The sequence below is a fragment of the Notolepis coatsorum genome, assembly GCF_963971535.1.
Source record: "Notolepis coatsorum genome assembly, chromosome: 18".
Taxonomy (NCBI): domain Eukaryota; kingdom Metazoa; phylum Chordata; class Actinopteri; order Aulopiformes; family Paralepididae; genus Notolepis; species Notolepis coatsorum.
Genome location: NC_140182.1, coordinates 96,004,222 through 96,029,124, shown reverse-complemented (window position 1 = coordinate 96,029,124; position 24,903 = coordinate 96,004,222). Strand labels below are relative to the sequence as shown.

Below are 24,903 nucleotides of genomic sequence, written 5' to 3'. Positions count from 1 at the left end.
CCGTGCAGGGATTTGTAGGTGAGGAGGAGGATCTTGTAGGGGATTCGGTAGTTGATGGGGAGCCAGTGGAGTTTTTGCAGGGTGGGGGTGATGTGCTGCCAGGGTTTGGTGCGCGTGAGGACCCTCGCAGCAGAATTTTGGACGTACTGTAAGCGATCCAGAACCTTCTTGGAAGCACCAAGAAGGATTCCGTTACAGTAGTCGAGGCGGGAAGTGATGAAGTGTGAATGAGTGTTTCCGCTGAGGTGTCGGAGAGTGAGGGGCGGAGGCGGGAAATGGTTCTGAGGTGGAAGAAGGCGGATCTGGTGACAGACTTGACGTGAGGGTGAAATGAGAGGGTTGAGTCCAGTATTACGCCCAGGTTCCTTACCTCCGTGGAGGGGCAGATGGAGTAGCCATCCACGGAGAGAACAAGGTGGTCGATCTTTTGGAGGAGGGCTGGGGAGGCTACAACTATTAATTCTTCTTGCTGTTGAGTTGAAGGAAGTTGGTGGTCATCCATGTTTTTATGTCCTGGAGGCAGGCAGTGAGGGAGGGGGGAGGAAGGGGAGCCGAGGGTTTGGTGTGGAGGTAAAGCTGCGTGTCGTCTGCATAAGAGTGGAAGTGGAGGCCATGTTTCCTTATGATATCACAGAGTGGGAGGAGGTAGATCATAAAAAGGAGCGGACCTAGCATCGAACCCTGGGGAACACCCTGTTTAACAGGTGCTGGAGCTGACCTGGACCCCCGAGGGAAACATACTGCCACCTGTTGGTAAGGTAGGATGTGAACCAGGACAAGGGGGTACCAGTGATGCCAAGGACACTTTCCAGGCGGGTAAAATCTGGCTTGTTTACAAGCTTTTTTTTTGCAATACAGTAATATTGTTATAATGCATTGAAGTTTTGTTCCAAAAACATATCAAATCAAATCAAATGAGCAGTCTTATATTGGTCGTCACGGCACGTCACAGGAGAATACTATTAATTCTTGTCGGATACTACTGACTGTTGGTCACCAAGAACACTGTGATATCTCATTGACCATATTCAGACGGTGGCCATTTTGCTCTAATGACATGCTCAGATTGGGATTCCTTTCCACCCGTTGAATATGGTCAATACAGACTCACGTGGTAGGTTGGTGGTAGGTTGGTAAACAAACACTCATACCTTAACACTCACTTTAGACACTTTAACACTACATTATATGCATCTATTATTAAAGAGATTTACACTACATTCATACCTCATTTGCACCTTATCTCAAAGTTTTGTACCTCATGTTCTGCATTGTACCTCACTGTTTACTAATTTTTACTGTATATATATTGTATATTCCTCTGTACTTACTTAGTTTTTTTCACTGTATGAAGCACTCTCAGGGGCTCATACAGAACCAAGCATTTCACTGTAAAGTATGTGTATTTTATTGTGACAATTAATAAAGACAAACTTGAAAACTTAATAAACAAACAAGGCTTCTGATCGACCTAGACCTGTGTCTATGTGACAACGAGCAAGATCATCCACGCTTTCATCCAGTAGGAGAGCCAATAGGACGATGAGCCCACATCCCCTATCACTTAAAAAGAGTGGTTGTTTGCAGGGTTAGTTGAGGGGCCTGTATTGCGTTAGAAGCTCTCATGGAAAAACACACAATCCATAGGTCATCGTTAGTTCATCTAATTGGTAGAGCACAACACACAGATCTCATCTGTCTCCATTAACCACGCTTACGCAGCTAAGCAGTTGGAACTGAGACCACTGCTAATGACTAAACGGAGCCACAATATCGTTACGATGAATCTGCCAAGCTACTGCCCACTCTTAAAATCAATCCATATGCATTTTCTTGTCATCATGGCCAACTAAGAAGAAAGCCACTTAGAAGCGCCCGCCTACACTGTCTGCATGCCAGAGGCCTACTATTTCCTGATCAGTGGATGATTAGAGCAAAATGGTAAATGGACTACATTAATATAGTACTTTTATCTAAAGTGCTTTACAACTTATGCCTCACATTCACCCATTCACTCACACATTCACACACCAACGGTGGAGGAAACCGTGCAAGGTGCCAACCTGCTCATTGGTAGCAGTCAGGGGTTTAAGTGTCTTGCTCAAAGGCACTTTGGCGCCCTGCCCAGGAGGCGTGTATGCTTTCTACAACGCAGTTGGGCGATTTGCGATTCTGATTGGCCACTGACGTTTCTGGTCATGTGACATGTGCGCCCAATAGCGTGACAAGCTGTGTCTTTGCCCATTTCCCGCGTCGAACAGCCTGCAAAGCACCTGGCGTTCTATCGCCACGCTCTAAGACAAACTCTAACCTTAACCAACTTCGAAAGAGCGCCTAAGCTTAACCAGTGTAGACACTTGCGGTCCCAGGATTGGGCGTACATGTCACATGACATGACCAGAAATGACCTGGCCAATCAGATTCGCAAATCGCCCAACTGCGTTGTAGAAAGCATACAAGCGCCCAGGAGGAGCCGGAATCAAACCAGAAACCTTCAGATTACCAGACAACCGCGCTCTACCTCCTGAGCCTGCCATTTATGTTTCAATTATGAGAATCACCAACCAAGCAGAGATAAAATGCCACAAGTGTCTCTGCTTTGATGTACAGTTCTCCTATACTAACACAGCAGACAGTCCAGCCACTGTGGAGCATCTGGCACGTCATTAGCTACTGTACTGACCCAAGCTAAAGCCTCAGGCTAGCTTTTGTGTGTTATACTTGCAGTGTTTCTAATTCTTGTCATGTCCAAGATTCAGGATAAGAAAAATGTCAACGTGACGACGTCGATTATGAAAAATCGTCGACGAGATATTGTTGCGTCGATTAGTCATTAAAAAAAAATTATTATAATATTTTTTTTGCACTACCTATCTTTGTGAAAGTGGCTTCTCAGCTCTGGTCCAGCCAGCTGAAGACTTCTTAGCTTAACATAACAGACCGACAGTAAGTTTGGGGGAACTAATGGGATAACTGGGGATGTTGTTTGGTCCTGACAAGAGTCTCAAAGCAACTCTGAGGTCATGCTCAATGTCCAATCTGTTCCTCTGCTCTGTCTTCAGCTGGACCAGAGCTGAGAAGCCACTTTCACAAAGATAGGTAGTGAAAAAAAAATTAAAAAAATAATATCTTTTTTTTTCTTAATATAATTGTTTTTCGATTAGTCGACTAATCGAAAAAATTATCGACAGATTAGTCGACTACCAAAATAGTCATTAGTTGCAGCCCTAGTGGTATGTAACAAGTACAATGGAATGCTGACTCTCCGCTCACTCACATCAAATGAATAAGAAGAGCAGTAAGTAATAGACACAATGTAAACATTCCACCTTAATAACATACAAAAAACATATAACATTATACAAATAAATAAATAAATACTGTGGGGAAGAAATATATAGCTAAGAAATGCAGCATGGAGCGACAGGTATACAGTAATAAGTATGGATGTGTGCAAAGTAGGGCTGCAACTAATGACTAATTTGGTAGTCGACTAATCTGCCGATAATTTTTTCGATTAGTCGACTAATCGAAAACCAATGTAAACAACAACAAAAAAAAAAGGATTTTTATTTTATTTTTTTAATTACCTATCTTTGTGAAAGTGGCTTCTCAGCTCTGGTCCAGCTGAAGACAGAGCAGAGGAACAGATTGGACATTGAGCATGACCTCAGAGTTGCTTGTCTACCATCACCCCAGACTTTGAGACTCTTGTCAGGACCAAACATAACATTATGATCCCATAGCAAATTAAAATAATGACTCATGAAACATTTGAATTTGGATCTTTAAGCCACTTTAAATGAAAATGTATTTGAAGAACAATACAGCAATCACTCATAACAAGATAAATAAATTAAATAATACAAATTAAAGTGGAAGTGTACTTTAAATAACTTTTGTTTGCTGTGTGTGAGAGGAGTCCGTGTGTGTGTGTATGTGTGTGTGTCTTACTCTGATCGCTGTGTGAGTGAGAGGAGTGTGTGTACTGTGTAATTTGTGTGTGTCTTACTCTGATCGCTGTGTGAGTGAGAGGTGTGTACTGTGTAATTTGTGTATGTGTGTGTGTCTTACTCTGATCGCTGTGTGTGAGTGAGAGGAGTGTGAATGTGTGTGTGTCTTACTCTGATCGCTGTGTGTGAGAGAGAGGAGTGTGAATGTGTGTGTGTCTTACTCTGATCGCTGTGTGTGAGTGAGAGGAGTGTGTATGTGTGTGTGTCTTACTCTGATCGCTGTGTGTGAGTGAGAGGAGTGTGTATGTGTGTGTCTTACTCTGATCGCTGTGTGTGAGTGAGAGGAGTGCGTGTGTAATGTATTGTGTGTCTAGTCTGATCATCATCTCCTGCAGGGGAACAATGTTTTCAATGTCCAAAATTTGCTATGGGATCATCATGTTATGATGTTGTCTGGAACCCTGAGAAGCCACTCTCACAAAGATAGGTAGTGCAAAAAAAAAAAAAAAAAAAAAAAAAAAAATTAAATAATTTTTTTTTTTTTTTTAATGACTAATCGACGCAACAATTTCTCGTCGACGATTTTTTATAATCGACGTCGTCGATTATGTCGACTAATCGTTGCAGCCCTAGTGCAAAGTACAAATTCATGATACAGTATGAGTTAGTGGGGGGAAATATCGATACGTAGTAGTATCGCGATACTTTGCATGGCGATACTGTATCGATACAGGGACCCCAAGTATCGATATTTAATTATATATTTATTTATTAAATATATATATATTTTTTTTAATTGTATAAGGAAGTTGCATTGTTCATTTCAATACCTGTAATAGTACAGTAGTCCACACACACGTGCATTCAGTTAAGTTGGAATATGACTGTAATACAAACAGTTCAGTTTGTCAGGTACAGATTACAGTGTGTTTACATCTGTCTGCTTGAGAAAATACCATGTTCTGAAATAAAAATTATTGAAGTGAGATGAACAGACTGAACTTTATTTTATTAGATAAAAGATAAAACATGTTGACAAAGTTTTACTTTGCAGTTGAAAAAAGGTAATAAATCGCAATATATCGCACTAGTAATATCGCAATACTCAGCATATCGCAATACTCAGCATATCGCAATATATTTAGTATCGCAATACTATCGTATTGTGACTCAAGTATCGTGATAGTATCGTATCGTGAGGCCTCTGGTGATTCCCACCCCTAGTTTTCAGTAGATGCAATCTATGGGAAGAAACAATCCTGGTCTTGGTTTGGATGCTGTGGTACTGGTAGCGGCAACCGGACCACATTGGGGGAGAACAGTTCATGCTCAGGGTGACCGGGGTCTCAGGTGACAAAACGGGAAGTCCACACCCAATTATTTTCTCACTGCCCTCTGGATGGCTGATCCTGTGCAGTGGTGTTGCCCTGCCACACAGTAACACCACTCAGCAGGATGGTCTCTATGGTGCCAGAATAACAATTCACAAGCCACAGCAATGTGTACTGATGCTGCATTTCTGTCAGGCACCAGTGACCAGAGGTGCTGGTGTTCTTTGTTTCTTCATCATGGTCTCAGTGTTGTGGTTCTAGGCTGGCCTGGGCCCCGTTCCTCGTACCTGGCTAACTGAGTTAGCCGGATAACTTTCGGTTAATTCTGACTTAAGCCGGACCTTCCGGCTCCCCGTACCTGGATTTTCCAAATCACCATGACAACAGATCCAAAAGTTTGAGCCTGGTCGAAAGCAGAGTTTAAGTTCAAGTTAGCCTGAACCATCGCCACGCCCCCGCAAAAAAGTGACAGCCCGTTTCCTGAAATTATTCCCACAGTCTACGATCTGCATTATACCATTCTGAATTACGTTTTTGTGCTCCATTCTTCCAGAGGGGGCTTTTGAAATGTAAAATAGACCCAAAATGCTGATACTAAATTCACTTTGTCCTAAATAATGCACGTTATATATACCGTGGCGCTCGCTCGGTGCGATGTACACATTATGACGTGGTTATTTTAATTGTAACTGGGATTAAGATGTCTGATGAGATGCGCTGTTTGACGGATTTGAGAAATTGAATGAGCCGTTGACGTCACATTAATGAATGAGGATAAAGAAATAAAACTTCATTCAAAATAAAGAATATTCTAAACACGGGTCTCTCGTTCATTAATGTATAAACAATGAATTTATCCCATCTGGCACAGTGGTGCAGCGGTAGTGCTCAAGCCTGCCAACCCAGCGACCGGGGTTCGAAACCCCGTGTTTCCAATATAATTTTTTTGAATATAATATTAATGATTATACGCCAAAGTAGCCTGGTTTTAAGTTAAAATATTATAAATCTACATGCATTGAGGATGTCATTCTTTATATAGCTCTCAACGTGCACCAAATTGAATTATTCCTATATTGCAAAAAGAAGGAAAAGACTAGGGTTTCGAACCCCGGTCGTCTGCGTGAAAGTCAAAAGAACAACCCGTTAGACCACAGTGGAGATAAGTTAAAGATCGACTATACATCAATCAATGGGTAAGAGAGCCGTATCGTAATTCTGTATAACAGTTTAACTAATTATTTTCGCTAGCAAGATCTCATTTGATTATTCAATCCAGCAGGCAAGTTTAAAGAAATATAATCTGATTGATTGAGGTAATGAGGGACTTAAAATTAGCCTATAGATAACGCATTTAACTTGTCGGCGAGGCGATTGAGCCGTATTGCAATCTGTCAATAAAGTTTTAAATCAATTAATCAATCAATGCCGTTAGAGAATCAGGATCTCTGCCATCGATACGTGCTGGCTTTTCACCTGAAGCGGCCGCGCGCACTTAGCCTGGGTCTCAAGTCTGAATCGAGTTAACGAGACTGAATCCACCTTCGAGGAACAGGAAAATCCCGGCTTCAAACATCGGGTTAACTGAATCTGGATAATGACATCTTGATCGACTTAGTTGAACCAGGTATGAGAAACAGGGCCCTGGTGTTGTTTCTTCAGCGTGGTCTCAGTGTTGTGGTTCTAGACTGGTGTTTCTTCATCATGGTCTCAGTGTTGTGGTTCTAGGCTGGTGTTGTTTCTTCATCATGGTCTCAGTGTTGTGGTTCTAGACTGGTGTTTCTTCAGCATGGTCTCAGTGTTGTGGTTCTAGGCTGGTGTTGTTTCTTCATCATGGTCTCAGTGTTGTGGTTCTAGACTGGTGTTTCTTCAGCATGGTCTCAGTGTTGTGGTTCTAGGCTGGTGTTGTTTCTTCATCATGGTCTCAGTGTTGTGGTTCTAGACTGGTGTTGTTTCTTCATCATGGTCTCAGTGTTGTGGTTCTAGACTGGTGTTTCTTCAGCATGGTCTCAGTGTTGTGGTTCTAGGCTGGTGTTGTTTCTTCATCATGGTCTCAGTGTTGTGGTTCTAGGCTGGTGTTGTTTCTTCATCATGGTCTCAGTGTTGTGGTTCTAGGCTGGTGTTGTTTCTTCATCATGGTCTCAGTGTTGTGGTTCTAGGCTGGTGTTGTTTCTTCATCATGGTCTCAGTGTTGTGGTTCTAGGCTGGTGTTGTTTCTCCAGCATGGTCTCAGTGTTGTAGTTCAAGAAATTGTATTTCCAAATGGGTAAACAAAGCGTGTTCATAAAGGCATCTGTTCTACCACCGATAGGAATCCAAACAGGAAAGTCAACATTCCACTCTAAAGTACTAGAGCCATATGTAACATTCAAACAGATGTTACATAATTAATGGCTCTTGGTATTGGATTTTAGTATATTGGGTCAATTCTCCACTGCCTGTTTCAGCCTGGTACTGGTTACATTCGGTACCAGTAACAGTGTCTGTGCTTACACCTCAGTTCAATCATATGGGGTTAAATCTTGAGACGTACAAGCTACCATCTTTAACTGTATGCGTCAGCCATGCACTCACAGAGTGATCTACGGCTCCCATGGGTACAAGGACAACAGCCACCCCGAAACCACTTCTGCCTCTGACTCAACAAAGCTTGCTGGGTGAGGACAAAAAAGTAGTCGATTTCTACCATTCAAACTAATGTACACTGACTATTTTCTCTTTCAGCAAACCACACACCTCCCCTGTTTTCTCCCTTCTGGAGGTGTGTGAATGTGTGATGATGATGACATACTTGGCACAAATGACTTGTTTCTCATGAAGTAGCCTGGACTATTGCCTTGATTGGGTAACTAAGTAACATCCCTCATGCTGACAAGATTGATTGATTGAAAATTGCATTAACAGATTGCAGAATGGGTACAATACAGTACAGCTCAATACACACAATTGTTAAGGGGATGCAGACCAGAGAAAGACTTTCGTCTTGTTTACATCAGGGTCCCCCATTTTCAATTCATCATAAGACGATAGATAATAGTTCTGGTGTCGCTCTTCCTGACCCGATATCAACACCAGTGCATTGTGACTTATTAAATAGCAATGTCACTCACAGTCACAGCCAGTTCTCTCCGCAATTCAAGGCGTCTGCCTACTCTTCCAATTGTTCTCTCGTAAGGTCAGTCGTTGGCTCATCATGTCATGTATGAAGCATGACTTCAAAGGAAGCAAGTTATGCTTCAGGGTGTGATGGAACTAAAAACACTCGACTCCGAGGTGGGCTGTGTTCCATATCGACAGCCCCCCCCCCCTAAAAGGTCTCCGTTTAGTTACTGGTGTTCATTATGAGGAGAGTTGGACACTAGACCATTGTCTTTCAACTTTAAACTGGGTGGGGTGAAGGATGGTTCTGAAACGGAAGGTTTGTTGATCATTTTCCTGGTGTGCCACTATTGTGTGAAAAAAGTAAATGATTGCCTTCCTCCTGCTGTCACACGCAGTCTTTTCTCTCAAAACACTGAACGTCTATGTAATTGTCCGTCAGTTTTGCTTTCATATTATTATAGCCTAACATAAGCTTATACCCCAATAAATATAACAGTCACATGACACTACTATTTCAAATGGCGACATTAAAAGCATTGCAAAATATTACTCTCAAACTATTTGTCACGTTTATATATAATGTCACGGAACTGTGTGGAATAAATCAGAATTCCGCAAAATCTATAACTAAGGCAAGGACGAATCTTCATGTAAAAGCCGGGGAAGAAAATTGCGAGGGAATTCTTTCAATGAAAAGAAAGTACAAAGATCGTACAAACGCTGTATTACTTACAGAACAACGCTGAAGAGAGTCCTTGGAGTTTTGGTCCTAATTGTAAACGCGTTGCAAAACTGTGCGCGCACTGCTCAGAGGTACTACGCACCCTGGCTGCTGGAGAGTCCGACAGAGAGAGGAGCGTACCGTAATGTGAAGTGCGCACATAGAAGCGCAACGCGGACTACCTCTACCGTAATACACACAGATGATCTGCCTTCAAATTGTACTTCATGATTTTTTTTTACATGCTTTTTTTCCTTGTCAAAAACGCTACCATTCTCCTTATTATCCTCACCGTGGTATTGCACAGTACTAAATACCTGTATGTCATGCATGTCCCTATGCCATAAATGTCATGTATGTTGTGTATGTCATAAATGTCAGTCACTATGAATTGAACATGGGGGACCCTGATGTAAACAAGACAAACGTCTTTCTCTGGTCTGCATCCCCTTAACAATTGTGTGTATTGAGCCATACTGTATTGTACCCATTCTGCAATCTGTTAAATAAAGTTTTCATTCATTCATTCACTGTAGTGATTCATTAATGATATGATAAAGCAGTCCCCATGTAGGTTAGAGAGGTGTTTAGTGGAGTCTGTCTGTATTCATGTTTGTCAGCAGTTATTGAGAGTAAAATGAGTTTGAATATGGCTACCACCAGTGATATCACCAGGGACATTGAATCATTGTGTTGTGTTAATTACAGCCCAATGAAATGATAAGTTAGCAGCCCCTATAAGACAAGGTGCTACGTTTTCATCTATTGCATGCAGCTGTAATTAACACAACACAAGGATTCAATGTCCCAGATGACATCACTGTCACACTTAATGAATGTGTGCAAAACTGTTTAGAGTTTTGGATGTGTGTGATATTATGTGCAAAACAAATCAGCGTTGTTGTTTTTTTGGGTGAAGTGCCCCTTTAACCGACCAACATTAGATGCCATCTCCACATACATTTCATCTCCTATCACTTATCAATATAGCATCTTTAGCCTCCATGCACAGGAATGTGGATGTGTGCAGTGTTTATTTTTTTAACACTGAACTAGAAATATGGGCTTTAGGGATGGGGGTGTTGTGTGGGAGTCATGTGCGCTTTATCTCCACCTACTCTCAGACAACACAATTCATCCGCCCCCTGCCTGCAGCAACCAATCAGGTCTTCATTACAACAACAACACTCAATTTTAGCACCGACTACAAAGGCGGGAATTAATTATGACTTCGATATCTATCTTGCCACTCAACTGTTTCGTCTTTGCCTCCCTTGCTTTTTTTTTTTTTTTGCTACCCTCTCTTCCATAATGATGCATAGATCATTTGGGGATGGGAACCCGTCATAATTGAAAGGTGCCGGTCCCTTCCATGCTGGCATGGAAAGTCTTAGATAATAATTATGTGGAGGTTGTGTCCTTTACAGTATACTGTAGCCTGCGATGGTGCTAAAGCCTGTTATCAGCCCACATCCAGCCATCATTTCTGTCGCACTAATCCTCTAAGACAACCTTCCCCACACATTAGCCCCAACCGCCCCAGCTGTGCCAGCGTCTCACTTCATACCCCTGGGTTTAGGTGAAGAGCAGCATAAGGGAACGACTCCCAGATGCTCCTCTCTTCTATTCTTCAGACGCAGTGCCCTGTCTGTCGCAAAAGGGATTTGCATTTGCTTTGCTCCGAGGTGCGACACAAACTCTCCGGAGAGCAGGCTCAGTTCATCCTGAGAGCCTTATTTCCTCTGACGGCCTGGGAGGGCAGGATATACTAAACTAGGGTGAACGTGTGATGTAACAGTTATATTATCGTGTAGCTCCGCTCTGCGTCATACTGCAATACTCTTCCATATCAGTATTAGCACTGAATACATTTTCACATGCACCCTTTACATACCTCATCTGCCTGGCCACAACCCCATCCGCTCCTCTACATAAGCAGGGGTGTGGCCATACTATCAGCTCCTTCCTAGTTTTCACCACATCAAGTGCCTGCATGTACCACACTTTGAGATTGCTGAAATATTGAAGAAGGGAATAGGAGCTATGATGAAGGAGCTACGTTGACATTATATCTTTGTTTTCTCTCTCACTATTTTTCGAGGAAATACAGCGATAATGTCTTCGCCACTGGGGTGTCTAGAAGATGATGATCATTCTGACCTCCACCGGCATTTTCGTATTAGGGGCTCGCGTCGCTGGTCTAATCCCCACCTGCAGTCCTCCAAGCTGCAGCTGGACAGGTATTACCTCCGTTGCTGCAGCTGGATTTTGTTGAGAGGCAATCGGCTGTTGTGAGAGCTAGCTGCCTCTCCAGGTGAGTGATGGTTTTGATATGCGAGCGCCAGTTGTGTTGTTATGAGGGGAATAGCTACACGATTTACGAAAGCCGGCCCCAGGCTGGTACCCTTTTTTCTGCCTCTTAACTCTTTCAGTGCCACTCACAAGATTTCTCGTGTTTTTTTATAGGTGGTTGCTAGCCACTCACGAGATTTCTCGGAATTTTTTTTATTTTTTTTTTTTTGCGATCTGAAAAATTATTGCATCACCCGAGCCTACCCGAGTATTGCCGAGCTGCGCCGGTGATCACTGTGGAAAAAAGCGCCCCCTGTCGTCTCCCAGATGACATAAGTGATTTTGGAATGGACTCAATGAAAATGAATGGGGAAAAAAATCCGGTACTCCACATTTTCCAGTTCACTGATCCAGCCGGGGTTACTAGAGTTCATTCTGGAGCCTCAGATCCCCGCGGATCATGGAGATCCACTGTGTCGCGTTGGATCCATACACGTATCGATTTTTTCGAATGGTGATCAGGAATTGGAATATACCAGTTGGATACCATCTGATGTCAGGTAAGGACTCTATGTTATCAGTGGTAGGATAATCAGAGTAAGTTTGATGAAGTTATAAGCTGTTTTGTGAAATGTCTTCTTTTGGTTTCAATGTAAAACTCCGAGAGGAAATCAACGAGGCGATTATCCGCGCGCGGCCGTAATGTGCGTGCGTGCACGTATAATATTGATCATCTAGCGTTTATTTGAAAACGATTCATAAAAAGGCCGACGAATATCAACGTTGTGGAATATTCCACTAAAAGACGATTTTCATAGAATGCTCCAGAATGAGCTGTTTTTTATATCAAAACGGGGGCTTTTCTAACTGCTCTGAAACGGCAACGACGCGATAAAAAAACAATCTGCCTTCACAGCACTGTCTGGAAAATAGTCTTTGATAATGCGATGGGCAGATTAGACACATAGCCATAATTTAAAACATAGATTAGGCGATATTAACGTTAACATTGGCGCGGATGGTGGCATTCAAGCGGTAAAATGGAAAACCAGGCGTGGCACTGAAAGAGTTAAGGCGAGACACTGCAGGTGAATAGGCAAATATCCTTTTTTTGTTGATTTTGAGATTTTGTTATATTTTGCTTCCTAAACATGTCTTCTATGGAACTAGTGACAATAAAACGTCAATAACACACATTTAGTTGTTTATTTTACTTAATTTTGCCTTATTGCATCCATAAATGTGCACATATTTAATGGGGAAGTGCCTCATTTGCATATATAAACATACATTTCAGAAAACTTGCAATATATTTTTTCTTAGTTTATATGTACATAACAAACTGGGAAAGTTTCATAGTGATATCTATTCAAATATTTTTTGCCTATTAGGGCGTACTACACTGTACTACACTGTTTGTAGCCTGTGTGTAGTTCTGTTCAGTTCAATAACATCATTATTATTATTATTATTATTCAGTTATCAGGCATGTGTTTAGGTTGTCTATTACTAATGGTTTGATTAGGTTTTGTGTTTGTAAATATCTGTTTAAAAAAAAAAAGTATGGCATTTTACAATACAGAACTTTGAAGGCGTTTTCCCAAAAATGAGTTTTAAGAGTTTTTCCTCATACTCTGAGCCAGAAATCTCCACTGCAGTAGCACTCACATACACCAAACCTTCCAGTTCTATTCATATCTATGTTCTGAAGGTATTAACAGAAGGGTTTGTTGATATCGCATTCATACCCTGATTTATATCACATTTCATTCCTAAAAACATGGCGAAATATGGAATTTTACCATAAAAATTTACTGAATGGAGTATTTTCTGATTTATGGAGTGATACAAAGAGATATCCAAAATCCCCTCTGTAATAACCTTTGGCTCTAATATGTCAACAAAATGAAACTATAAATTTGAAAATGGCTTTAGCCAATGTTCAGATTTCTGTCCTGGAATTATATGCAAATTAGTGCATATTTAAGTAGATAATGCCTCATTTGCATATTTAAACATACAATTTCAGAAAACTTGTAATACAAAACAGTCTTGTCTTAATATAAGTAATCAACTGGGGAAGTTTCATTGTGATATCTATTAGTTAATTATTTTACCCTATTCACCTGTAGTGTCTCCCCTTAAACGGCGGGGAGAGGGTCCTGGTTTGACGCCCACGGTAGTCAAACTAGTGGGACCGTGACCGAATCTGCGGTTCAAACCCCCGGATTTCTGGACGAACAGATTCTCTCTGTCACCGTGCATGGCCCCATCTTTCAAGATGAAAGTTACCCAGCGCGAGGGAAGTGGGTTTTGGTGTTTCTTTATCGGAATTTCTCCACGCCCAAGTCGGCTGCAGCCCATGGGGAATTGTGCTGGCACCGCTGTATCTGTTAATCACCGTTCTGAAAACTGTGTTAACTTCTTTTTCTCTTCTCTCTTAGGATGAGGAGGGGGACAGACGGCGGCTGTCTGAAGTGTTGGCCTATATTGTGTTCTCTCGTTGTACAGTTTGGTGATAGTGTGGTAATATTGCCTTGGAATTTCATAATTAATATGTGTGAATAAATTAGAGAACCATAAATGTAAAGCCAGATGTACCTTTCAATAGCAGAGTGGACTCAGTGGCTACAGTCTCAACTGTCAGTTGAGACAGCTGTATCAGATAACAGCTGCAACAGTTACTTCAACCCCCACTCAAGCAATGACTAAATTAGGGAACAAACGACACCTTCTCGAACTGACTATATGTAAATGCTGATCAGAGAAAGCTGGGTTGACCACAAGGCAGACCAGTTTAGACTTGTTGAGGCATGGACACTAACTCACAGACAAAGTAATCTATTAATCAACTGTTTAGTATCAAAAAGTATCATATGATGTCTGGTATCAGTCTTAGAAAGCACTGACTGTACTTGGATGATATTAGACATCTATAGCCATATAGAAGGAATGTTAAAGTTATATATTATTCATTTAAGAGGAGATTTCTGTAGGGACAGACCCAATCAGGAAGACACTGACGGGGGCCACTAGCGTCCCCCTCTGGGTATTGAGTCAAGATCCACACGGGAGATCAAAGGGGGGGGGGCAGCCAGCCTCCCCCCAGAGAAACCCAGAGGGAGGGGCTGCCAGCGCCCACCGGACACCCCCCACAAGAAGACGCTAGGATTGGACCAGCCATATGTATTATTGGCTAGAAATGATAGTATATAGGGCCCGACATAGGGTTATTCTGGAGCTCTCGGACCCAACCAGGGGTCTGGGGGCTCCCCCACCGCTTCGAAACCACCCAGAAACAACTGTGAGCTGATGGCATTTTACGTGAGTAAAATCATGGGAAACAACCAAATGGTTGTTTATAGATTAGAGTAAGGTTGTACAGATCCCTGATCTGTAAACCAGATTTACTCATGTACAATGTGTACAGTAAACCATGTATGTTCAAATTATGTTAACCAAGTGACTGTTTGATGTGCAGTATTTAGGTTTGGGATGCAAACCTGATTGTGATATTTCTGTACAACAGACAGCTGTTAAATATTCTCTGATCATCTGTTGTATGTAGAAGTCAACCTTCTATTCACCTTGAACTCCTGGCTCTGATCAAATAAATCAGCTGAGTTGAACTACAATTCTGGTTTGTCTGGCGTACACGTTTTATTCTTCATCTGCATTAAGCCAGATGAGGAGACCAACCATTCTATCAAGTATGAATCTTTCCTCCTCCTTTCAGACAATCAATCTCATTGTATTGTGCTACAATAACCACAAATTATTGTAGGAAGTCTGTGGGATTTTACTACAGAAATGGTGCCGTTTTGCCCTACCCTTCGTGTCTCCCCCTGGAAAGGTGCGGTAGGGTCTTGTTATATGTATCATATCTGGATCTTGCTGTGTGTTGGGGACACGGGGCGAAGAGCTGGGGTGTTGCTGCGTTTGAAGTGATTAACGATGGGCTTGTTGTCTGAATGGATGAGGGAGAGGAGAAGGATGGAGGTTGGTTGTGTACGCCACTGTTTGGGGCCCGCGGTGAATATGGCGTCTGCATGCAGGGTTGGGGGTTGCGGTGGGAACAACTGGAGCGGTAAATGCAATATTATTAAAAACAGACTGCTTTGTTTTGTCAGCCAGGACAACAAAGAACTGCTTTATACTGAAAACAGACTATATCAACAACAACAATATTTTAGCTTGTGTGTCCGGAGGTATGACGATCGCGCTTGTTGTGCAGTGAACATGCAAACGTAGGCTTTTTGTGTTTGTGTGTTCATTCAGACACAGGAGGCCGGTCTCGGCCCAGCGGGCCACGGGGGTTAGTTAACTCGTATGGAATGTACGTTATGAACTATACGGGGGAGTTGCACCAGGAAGGGTGGTGGCGCACAGACTATCTGGTCATGTTGTGGGAGCTAGCGTCGCATGACGGCAGGTAAAAGGCTTTTCTTGCTAGGAAGCACGGTTATTCTGTTGTATACGACAGGGGCGCGTTCTGAGTATATAATTGCCCTAAAATTATTCTCAGGAAGAGGGCGCAGGTAAGACGAGGAGATTTGACTGTTCTGAAATGGAAGGGGAGCTGGGTCCAAGGTGCATTGTGTCCCTGCTTGTAGTCACAGATAGCGGGACGGGGACCGTGAGTGACGGGTCAGTATGGGCAGAATTGCGTCGGGCTAAGGGTTCTGTTACTATTTCAGAACATACGAGTCAAGTATGGTGAAAGGTTGTTGACCCTGGCATGATCAGCGCAGGGGTCTGTGCGATTGCAGGATTAAAACGTAGTAGTTAATGGTAATGTAGGGTGCCGGCGTGTTCAGGGTGCGTTATCCTTTTTAAGCTTGAGCGAAACCGGCCTGTTGATTAATTACGTTCGCTGTGATACAAAAACGATTCGGTCGAACTGACTGATAAGTACTTAATGGTTTTGTTATGATATTTTAATGACCAACGGACATATTATGTTTGAGGCGAGTCCCTGCTGTTGGTTGGGGCTAGCTGGCTAGCTCTGTGGAAAAGTCCGCTGTGAAGCTGGGGACGTTACAATGGCGTTATGAGAGGATTGATTAAACACTGTGGCGGCGATTACGAGTAAGAGGCGGATTGAGACGCAGGGTGGCGAAATTGTGGCCGTTTTGAGGGTTATTATTAATGCGGTAACGATTGTGTACGATATTAAGAAGTCGCTGCTTGATGACGTCATGGTGTTGCGTGGAGAGTGTGAAAGCGCCCATGGAGCCGGAAGAAGAGAAGGGTAGGAGAAAGGATTCGTGTTGACTATATGTGCGGCGTTGGTTGGTGAGAATGTTTTAAAAATTATTCTTCTTTTATAGGGGTTGGTTATTTTAGGCTTGTGTGAGTTGTTTATGCTTTGATTGGTACTGAGCGAATTGCGTGGATGAATGGATCTTGGAAAGCACGGCTTCCGTGAGGGCCTTGAACGTCGCATCAGAGCTGGCTAAGCTAGTTAGCTTGCGGGCTGTTGTTGTGTGGCGTTTGCGGGCGACATATGTTACGTTTCGAGTTTTGAGAATGATGTTTGGGGAGGGGTAGAGAACGTGGCAGGTTATGAATGTGTGGCAGAATTTGGTTGTCGTAGCAACGTTATGGGGACAGTCGCAACGTTGGCCACTGCGCATGCGCGGTACAGCGTGGATCCATGCATTCGTAATTCATAATTCGCTCGGAGCCAGGGATTGTGGGTAGTTGTATGTTGTACATTATAATGGACTCTGCGTTATGTAAAATGGTTGTATTAAGTATATTGTACATTCTGTGGGTTGTAAACAATGTTCTGGGAGTGGGTTTGGTGGTGTTACTACAAATTATATAGGTGTAAGCATGTGGTGGGATGATTTAAAATACATGCCCTTAACTTACTTGTAATAAATGGGCAGTAAATATGTTACACAGGGGGGGTCTTATCCAAGGCATATCGCTTGCGTCATATTTTGATTAAAGCGTCTACATTATAGTCACATGTCATCTGTATACAGTGGTAGGCGTTCCCGGAATATCCTGTTTACAGTTATCAGACATAGCATGGTGGGAACTTAACTGATAAATAATGTGCTTTTTAGGATGTACAAGTGTGTTTTGATTATTTTAAGAGGTTTGTATGAGGGAAATCTTTAGTACACTGTTATTATGTGGACACAGGTCTCAGTTTTAGGGGAGATTATAATTTGTTGGTGGGGCCTTGTTGTCTGTGTAAGAAAGCATTGGCGATTTAATACAAGTGCACGGGCTAAGACACATAACATTGTTAGTGGTTGGTTTACGTACGCACATTTTGACACAGGAATATTTTTATCCAAGGGGGGAGGAGTAGTTGATTGATTAAAAATAGTCACGTTTGTATATAGGAACATTCCTAAACCTGTTTACAACAATTGAGGCTTGGTGCAAATTTAGGACTAACCACTATAAATGTTATGCTGAGATGAAACATGCTTACATGTAAAATGTTCTATAGTTGAAAGCGTATTTCCAGTTTTTTAATTTGTGTAACGTGTACAATGGTAAGCTTGGGGATAATAATGTTGTGTTTTATGTAGCTTGATGTAAGATACTTGTTATAGCTTTAATAACGCTGGAGATTTAAATAGGAGAATGTTTATATTAGTTGCTAAATGTTTTATAGTGAAATTTGATGCAAGCCCGGTTGTGGAGCAGGATAATTTACTGATGCTTGTTTTAGATTGTTAAATCTTTAATACACTGTTGATATGGTTAGGACATGTGTTTATGCTTGTTTTAGATTGTTGAAGTCTTTGATATAGTGTTAAAGTGTTGACACAAGCCTTCGACTAGTAGGATAATTTATTGATGGAGGCTTGCTGAAGATGACAAATTTTGACATGAGTGTTTTATTAATCCTTAATAATTTTATATTAATTCAAAAACCTGGGGGCGCTTGCCTTTGGGAAGATGAGAAGTGTGATTAACCGTTTAATGATTTACAGATGAAGGGTTGTATTACCCAGGGGGGTAGGAATCCTTTTGAGGCGGGCCAATAGGCCCAAGGGGGGTCAGGATGTACAGCTGTTGTTTACAATGACTGTTTGTTCTTTTATGACAGGATGAGTGAGATTAGATGCAACAGGAGAGAGGGGTGAAGATGCAGGAGACAGTTGTAGAGTGAGAGAACAGTTGGCAGTTATTTTTATGACAGGGGAAATGTTGAGACAGGAAGCGTGCTAATACAGGACACAGCTGATGGAGGAGTGAGCACAGTAATTGAATTAGGATAGCCAGCTCAGATGAGGTTAATTACATTGGGGGGCTACCTGTTTGATTAGAAGGAATAGCGGTAGACTCTCAGGGTACTAGGACTGCTTTGAGGTTCTGTCGTTGAGGGAGAGTTCCTAGACTCTCTCTGGCAGTAGGTAGGAGTGTAGAAATTAAGTGTGAATTGTATTAGCCAGGGATGAGTGTAGCCAGATGAGAGAGTAGAAGAGATGAGCGCAGGGGAACTAACCCATTGTCGGTCTGTGGTTGATTAACGAGTGTATGAGAGAGATATATGTTTATAATATGAATGTTTTTATTTAAATTTAATTTTTGTATGTATGTGTGAGATTGAGATGTCCTTTAGTGAATGATTGAGCGGGGGATGGGGGCAAGGAGGCTTTGTCGACCCATTCACACACAGGCACACACACACACACCCATTCACATTCACACACACACACACACACACACACACACAGACACGCACACACACACACACACACACAGACACACACACACACACACAGACACACACAGACACACATTCACACAATTTGGTCACACATGCATGCACACACGCCACTTAGCTTTCACTTAAGGTGAGACTAGTCTTAAAAATAACAAAATGTGTTTAGGTAAGGAGTGTATCGAACCACTTGGGTTATACCATTATCATTTGTTTCATATCATTTGTTTTACTGCATTTGATTTGATTTCTGTTGAATGTTTTGTAGGGATGAGGTATTGAATTTAAATTTTTAGATTTCTTTTCTATTTTTATCTATGATTGTGTGGCCTGAATGGGTGTGAATGGAGCCTGTAGAGGGTGACTGTGCTGGCTTGAAAGGTTTTAGATTTCTTTTTCTTTTCTTTTTTAATAACCATTGAGGTGGTCTACATGTCACATCTGTTGGAATGTTTTTTTTGATTATTTGCCTTTTGTTTTTTGTTTGTTGTTTCTCTGAGAGGACTGTTGGAGCATGAGATGCATTGGGACAGATCAATGGCAGTTAAGTGGTCCCATTACGTTTTGCATAATGATTAAACATTTGGTTTCTCTTGAGGAATATTTGAAGGAAAATTTGTTCTGTGTTTTTGTTCCCTTGCAGTTCAGGCGGAGAGGGAGGATGGACCATCACGAGTGGGGGGAACATGGGGAAAATGTGTGGGAATACATTTCATTAGATTATGACACGATGGTGTGACCCGTTCAGTCAGTTCCTGTGGGAGATTGTTGGATTATGAGGAGAGGTCGCTTGGGACTCTACCCCTCCCTCAATATAGCCCCAAATACAAAGGCCGGAGGTTGAGACATACCTCCAGACTGACGGAGTCGTTCGTCTGTAGATCCATGGGAATACAGTCATGGGACAGAAAATGACGAGGTCCAGGCCTAAAAACAGTGGCTTCAGCTGAGGCTGGCCGACATGGGGTGGAGGGGGGGGGGCGAAAACGGTCGGAGACTGTGCAACCAAAGCGTTGAACAAGGGCCTCTGTGTGATTGATTGGTGTGTTGGACGGGAAGTGACTGAACGGTAACGACTGATATAGATTATGACACAACGCAAGAGTACTAAACTAAACACATACACAAAGGTAGAGTAAAAAGTAAGGTGTAGGTTATGGCCGATATGGTGAAATTTTTTTTTCCCTTGCGTGATGCTCCGCCCTCCCTGTCCGTCTGTGCGCAGAGGTGGTAAGATTTATGTCCATAGGGATGTTCATAAAAGGGGGGAGAGGTGAGAAGACCAACTGGGTTGATTATGCAAAATGTGATTGGGCTGACTTGGAAAAAGAATTAACAGGAGAGGAGAAGCAAAATGTATGAAAGAATGAAGAATAATCTCTGTGTCTCCACAGATCATGTCAACGGATACCATAATTTTAAAAAATTGTGTTTTACTTTAATGTGTAAATGTTTAGATTACATTGTTTTAATTGTTTTCAACAAATAAGCCTCTGGCTGTGAGCCCAGAGGAACAGAGCCTGATGATAGTAGGTGGTAAACACTGTTTCATCAAAGGCAGAATATGTTAATTGGGGAGCTGGATGAATGGGTCACCAGGATTCCCCGGGAGGGGGCCATAGTCAGGGGAATGTGGGGGAGAAAAGAAGAAGACAAGAAGAAACTAATTGATGATATGTACCAAAGAATAATGAAAAAGAAAAATATGAGAAAAAAGAAAAATTGAGAAATTCGAAGAAAAAATGATTTTTATTATTATATTGTATGGTTAGTATGTATAGAAAATCAAGTCAATATACAGTATATGACAATTGAATTGTCAAAGTGGGGAAATGTGGTAATATTGCCTTGGAATTTCATAATTAATATGTGTGAATAAATTAGAGAACCATAAATGTAAAGCCAGATGTACCTTTCAATAGCAGAGTGGACTCAGTGGCTACAGTCTCAACTGTCAGTTGAGACAGCTGTATCAGATAACAGCTGCAACAGTTACTTCAACCCCCACTCAAGCAATGACTAAATTAGGGAACAAACGACACCTTCTCGAACTGACTATATGTAAATGCTGATCAGAGAAAGCTGGGTTGACCACAAGGCAGACCAGTTTAGACTTGTTGAGGCATGGACACTAACTCACAGACAAAGTAATCTATTAATCAACTGTTTAGTATCAAAAAGTATCATATGATGTCTGGTATCAGTCTTAGAAAGCACTGACTGTACTTGGATGATATTAGACATCTATAGCCATATAGAAGGAATGTTAAAGTTATATATTATTCATTTAAGAGGAGATTTCTGTAGGGACAGACCCAATCAGGAAGACACTGACGGGGGCCACTAGCGTCCCCCTCTGGGTATTGAGTCAAGATCCACACGGGAGATCAAAGGGGGGGGGGCAGCCAGCCTCCCCCCAGAGAAACCCAGAGGGAGGGGCTGCCAGCGCCCACCGGACACCCCCCACAAGAAGACGCTAGGATTGGACCAGCCATATGTATTATTGGCTAGAAATGATAGTATATAGGGCCCGACATAGGGTTATTCTGGAGCTCTCGGACCCAACCAGGGGTCTGGGGGCTCCCCCACCGCTTCGAAACCACCCAGAAACAACTGTGAGCTGATGGCATTTTACGTGAGTAAAATCATGGGAAACAACCAAATGGTTGTTTATAGATTAGAGTAAGGTTGTACAGATCCCTGATCTGTAAACCAGATTTACTCATGTACAATGTGTACAGTAAACCATGTATGTTCAAATTATGTTAACCAAGTGACTGTTTGATGTGCAGTATTTAGGTTTGGGATGCAAACCTGATTGTGATATTTCTGTACAACAGACAGCTGTTAAATATTCTCTGATCATCTGTTGTATGTAGAAGTCAACCTTCTATTCACCTTGAACTCCTGGCTCTGATCAAATAAATCAGCTGAGTTGAACTACAATTCTGGTTTGTCTGGCGTACACGTTTTATTCTTCATCTGCATTAAGCCAGATGAGGAGACCAACCATTCTATCAAGTATGAATCTTTCCTCCTCCTTTCAGACAATCAATCTCATTGTATTGTGCTACAATAACCACAAATTATTGTAGGAAGTCTGTGGGATTTTACTACAATAGCTGCTTAGCTTGCGTTCTAGCTGCGTGAGCTACCTGTTAGCCAGTTAGCTGTTAGCTGCGGTGCTAGCTCTGTACGCTCGCTAGGCTAGGAACGTTAGCTTGATGCTACCAGTTGGCCTGGAGTTGGCTGTTAGCTTACGCTACACCGTTGAACATTAGCCGTGAGAATAGCAGGCCATAACACTCTGACTACAACGTCATCTTTGACAGAAGATGTAGTCGACCCTGCACTATGATCGGCTGTTGGAGGGGGGGGCGTTTCGCCTGAGCTTCTTTGCCCCGCCAGCGAGGGCCTTAGTCAACGTAAGGAGACCAGCCTGTTGCGGTCCTCTCAGCCTGCGTTCATTGGTGCAGGTAAGGGTCCGTTGGACACTTAACGCCTCTTCCTTCCTTCCCTTCTGAATGTTTTGTAATAACGATGTTTTTTTCCAAAACGTATATTGCTTCACTACATTGGGGATGCGACATGTGTTGTGTGTGAATTGTCTTGATCGCTGGTATAGCTTTCTCTCTACCTAGAAAATCGGCGTTGTTTTTTACGTGAGTAAAAATGAACTGGTTTGTTGTATGATGAGAAATTGTGTGTTCATGTAACGTTAGGCAACGTAGTTGAGCTCACAACTGGCTGGGTTAATAACCCTGCAAAGCTATGCATAGTGGCATGGGATCGAGGGGTGAGTCCTTCTCTCAGCCTGTGATGAAATTAAAACAGGTGGCGTGTTCACATATTAACAGGGCTGTACCTGTTCAACCGAGTCGTATCAGGGGTAAGGTGGTGAGGGGTGGTCCCTCCGGTTTTCCCCTGGGCCCCCCCCCCCCCTCAAACATGATTTTGTTTACAATATATTGTTTCACTATGTTTGTGGGGATACGGTGTAACCCCTCAGCTTCTGCTGGGGTTGTGCTCCTGCTTAGAGAAGCAATATTTTTTCTAGAAAAGATTGTTTGGTCGCTGTCATGTGGACTTAGCAAGGCCTGTGGCCAGTACTTAATCGAGGACTTGTGTCTTCTCTCGTTATGAAAAACGGCGTTCCTCTTATGGTAGTGAGAGTGTACTTTTGCCTTTTTTTGTTGTGATGGAGGGTTGTGTGTGTCGTTAAGATCCACAACTGGGTTAGGTGTTGGCCTACAGAAGTCACATGTGTAAGCTCTTGTACCGGGGCCCTTAAAGGGGCCCTCTCTTGGTCTGTGTTTTTATTCCTTTGAAAAATTCAGATGGCAGGTTCGCACATGAGTCTATGTGAAGCTGTTAACGCTTCATGTAGCATGCTATGACTGGTGTCATGGCTCTGCTTTGTCATTGCATCGTATCAGGGGTGAGGGGTGTTGTATATAAAAGTCATAAACCCTTGGTGATGCATGAAATGAATATAGCTTTGGATACAGAGTCTTTCACAGTTAAAAGTGATTTATTATCATATTCTGCAGAATACAAATGGTGACAAGTCAAGGCAGAGCACATCAAATGCTCTACCCCGAGTTGCACAATTGAATGAACATTTTAATACAGTTTATATAGAGTAAAAGTGGGCAAGGATGATAGTGTTTGATCCAATCACATAGATGATAGCGGTGTCATCCAATCCAATACATGCACGTTAAGGAAGTCCCATCCAAGGAAAGCAGTGGTGTAATGTTTACACAGGGCCGATACAAGGGGGTACACATGTGCCATGTCATCTTGAGGTCATGATGACAAAGGCAGTGATAATAGTGGTATGATTCAGACAGGGTTTATAGAAATTACTTCGGGGCACATGATAATACAAAGGTGGGGGGGTAGTAGTGGTGTACAAGTTGGGGCCAGTCAGCTTGTGCAAACAATGGCTTGTTTGCATAAACGAACCTTTGCACTAGGTTTTGGGACAGAGTGTTTATGGTCTGAAATTAAATATATCTAATTGTGAATTTTGTACATTATAAATGAGATATCATACATAAATAATTTTCCCTCACAGGGGTCATGAGAGGGTGAACTGGTAAAACCTTCCTCCCCTTTTTCTGATTGGTCAGGGGTCAAAACCTCCTGTCCTTCGGGCTTCCTGTCACGTTGCTGGATCAGCGCGTCACAGGGTAGGGGGGGGGGAGTTTCCTGGTCCCACGCCATATTGGGCGGTGGGCCACGGAATTCCCCCCGCCATAGAGTACGTCACTGGGCGCGTTTCTATTGGTTAGACTTCCGTGAGTTATGTTGTGGACCTCTGTTACAGGGAGTTTCAGAGCCTCCTCCTCAGGGAGTTTCAGAGCCTCCTGTGAGTTCAGACCCTCCCTCTCAGTGAGGGAGCCTCCTCAGAGTTTCAGAGCCTCCTCCTCAGATTGTCAAGGTGAGTAGAACTTAAAAAGAAGTTCTGCTCTGTTGTATGTGTATTGAGCTTGGTGGGTGATGCAACGCAGTAGAGACGATTTGTTCTTCTGCTCCCTACTAGTAGTGTGTATATTGGGTCAGAGCCTCCTCCTCAGGGAGTTTCAGAGCCTCCTCCTCAGGGAGTTTCAGAGCCTCCTCGGCGAGTTCAGAGCCTCCCTCTCAGTGAGGGAGCCTCCTCAGAGTTTCAGAGCCTCCTCCTCGGAGAGTCCTAGTCCAATTGTTACATAGCTCAATGTTGCAATATGTCTTTTCAATTTATTGCTCACATGGGAAGTCTCTCTGGGGGTTCCCCGTCCCCTCCTTTATGGAGCAGGTTGACGG

General features: G+C 42.6%; 1 protein-coding gene across 3 annotated transcripts in view; it reads right to left on the bottom strand.

The window, feature by feature from the left end:
• LOC311245112 (tumor protein p53-inducible protein 11-like) overlaps positions 1 to 9,229 on the bottom strand; it is a 164,164-nt gene extending 154,935 nt beyond the window's left edge. The window contains exon 1 of one of the 3 annotated variants that reach the window (XM_084334897.1): positions 9,120 to 9,229. The gene's annotated coding sequence lies outside the window, so the exon portion shown is untranslated. The remainder of the gene's footprint in view (positions 1 to 9,119) is intronic. The other 2 variants (XM_084334899.1, XM_084334898.1) reach the window with 2 other exon arrangements.
• Between the last annotated feature and the right edge of the window lie 15,674 nt (positions 9,230 to 24,903).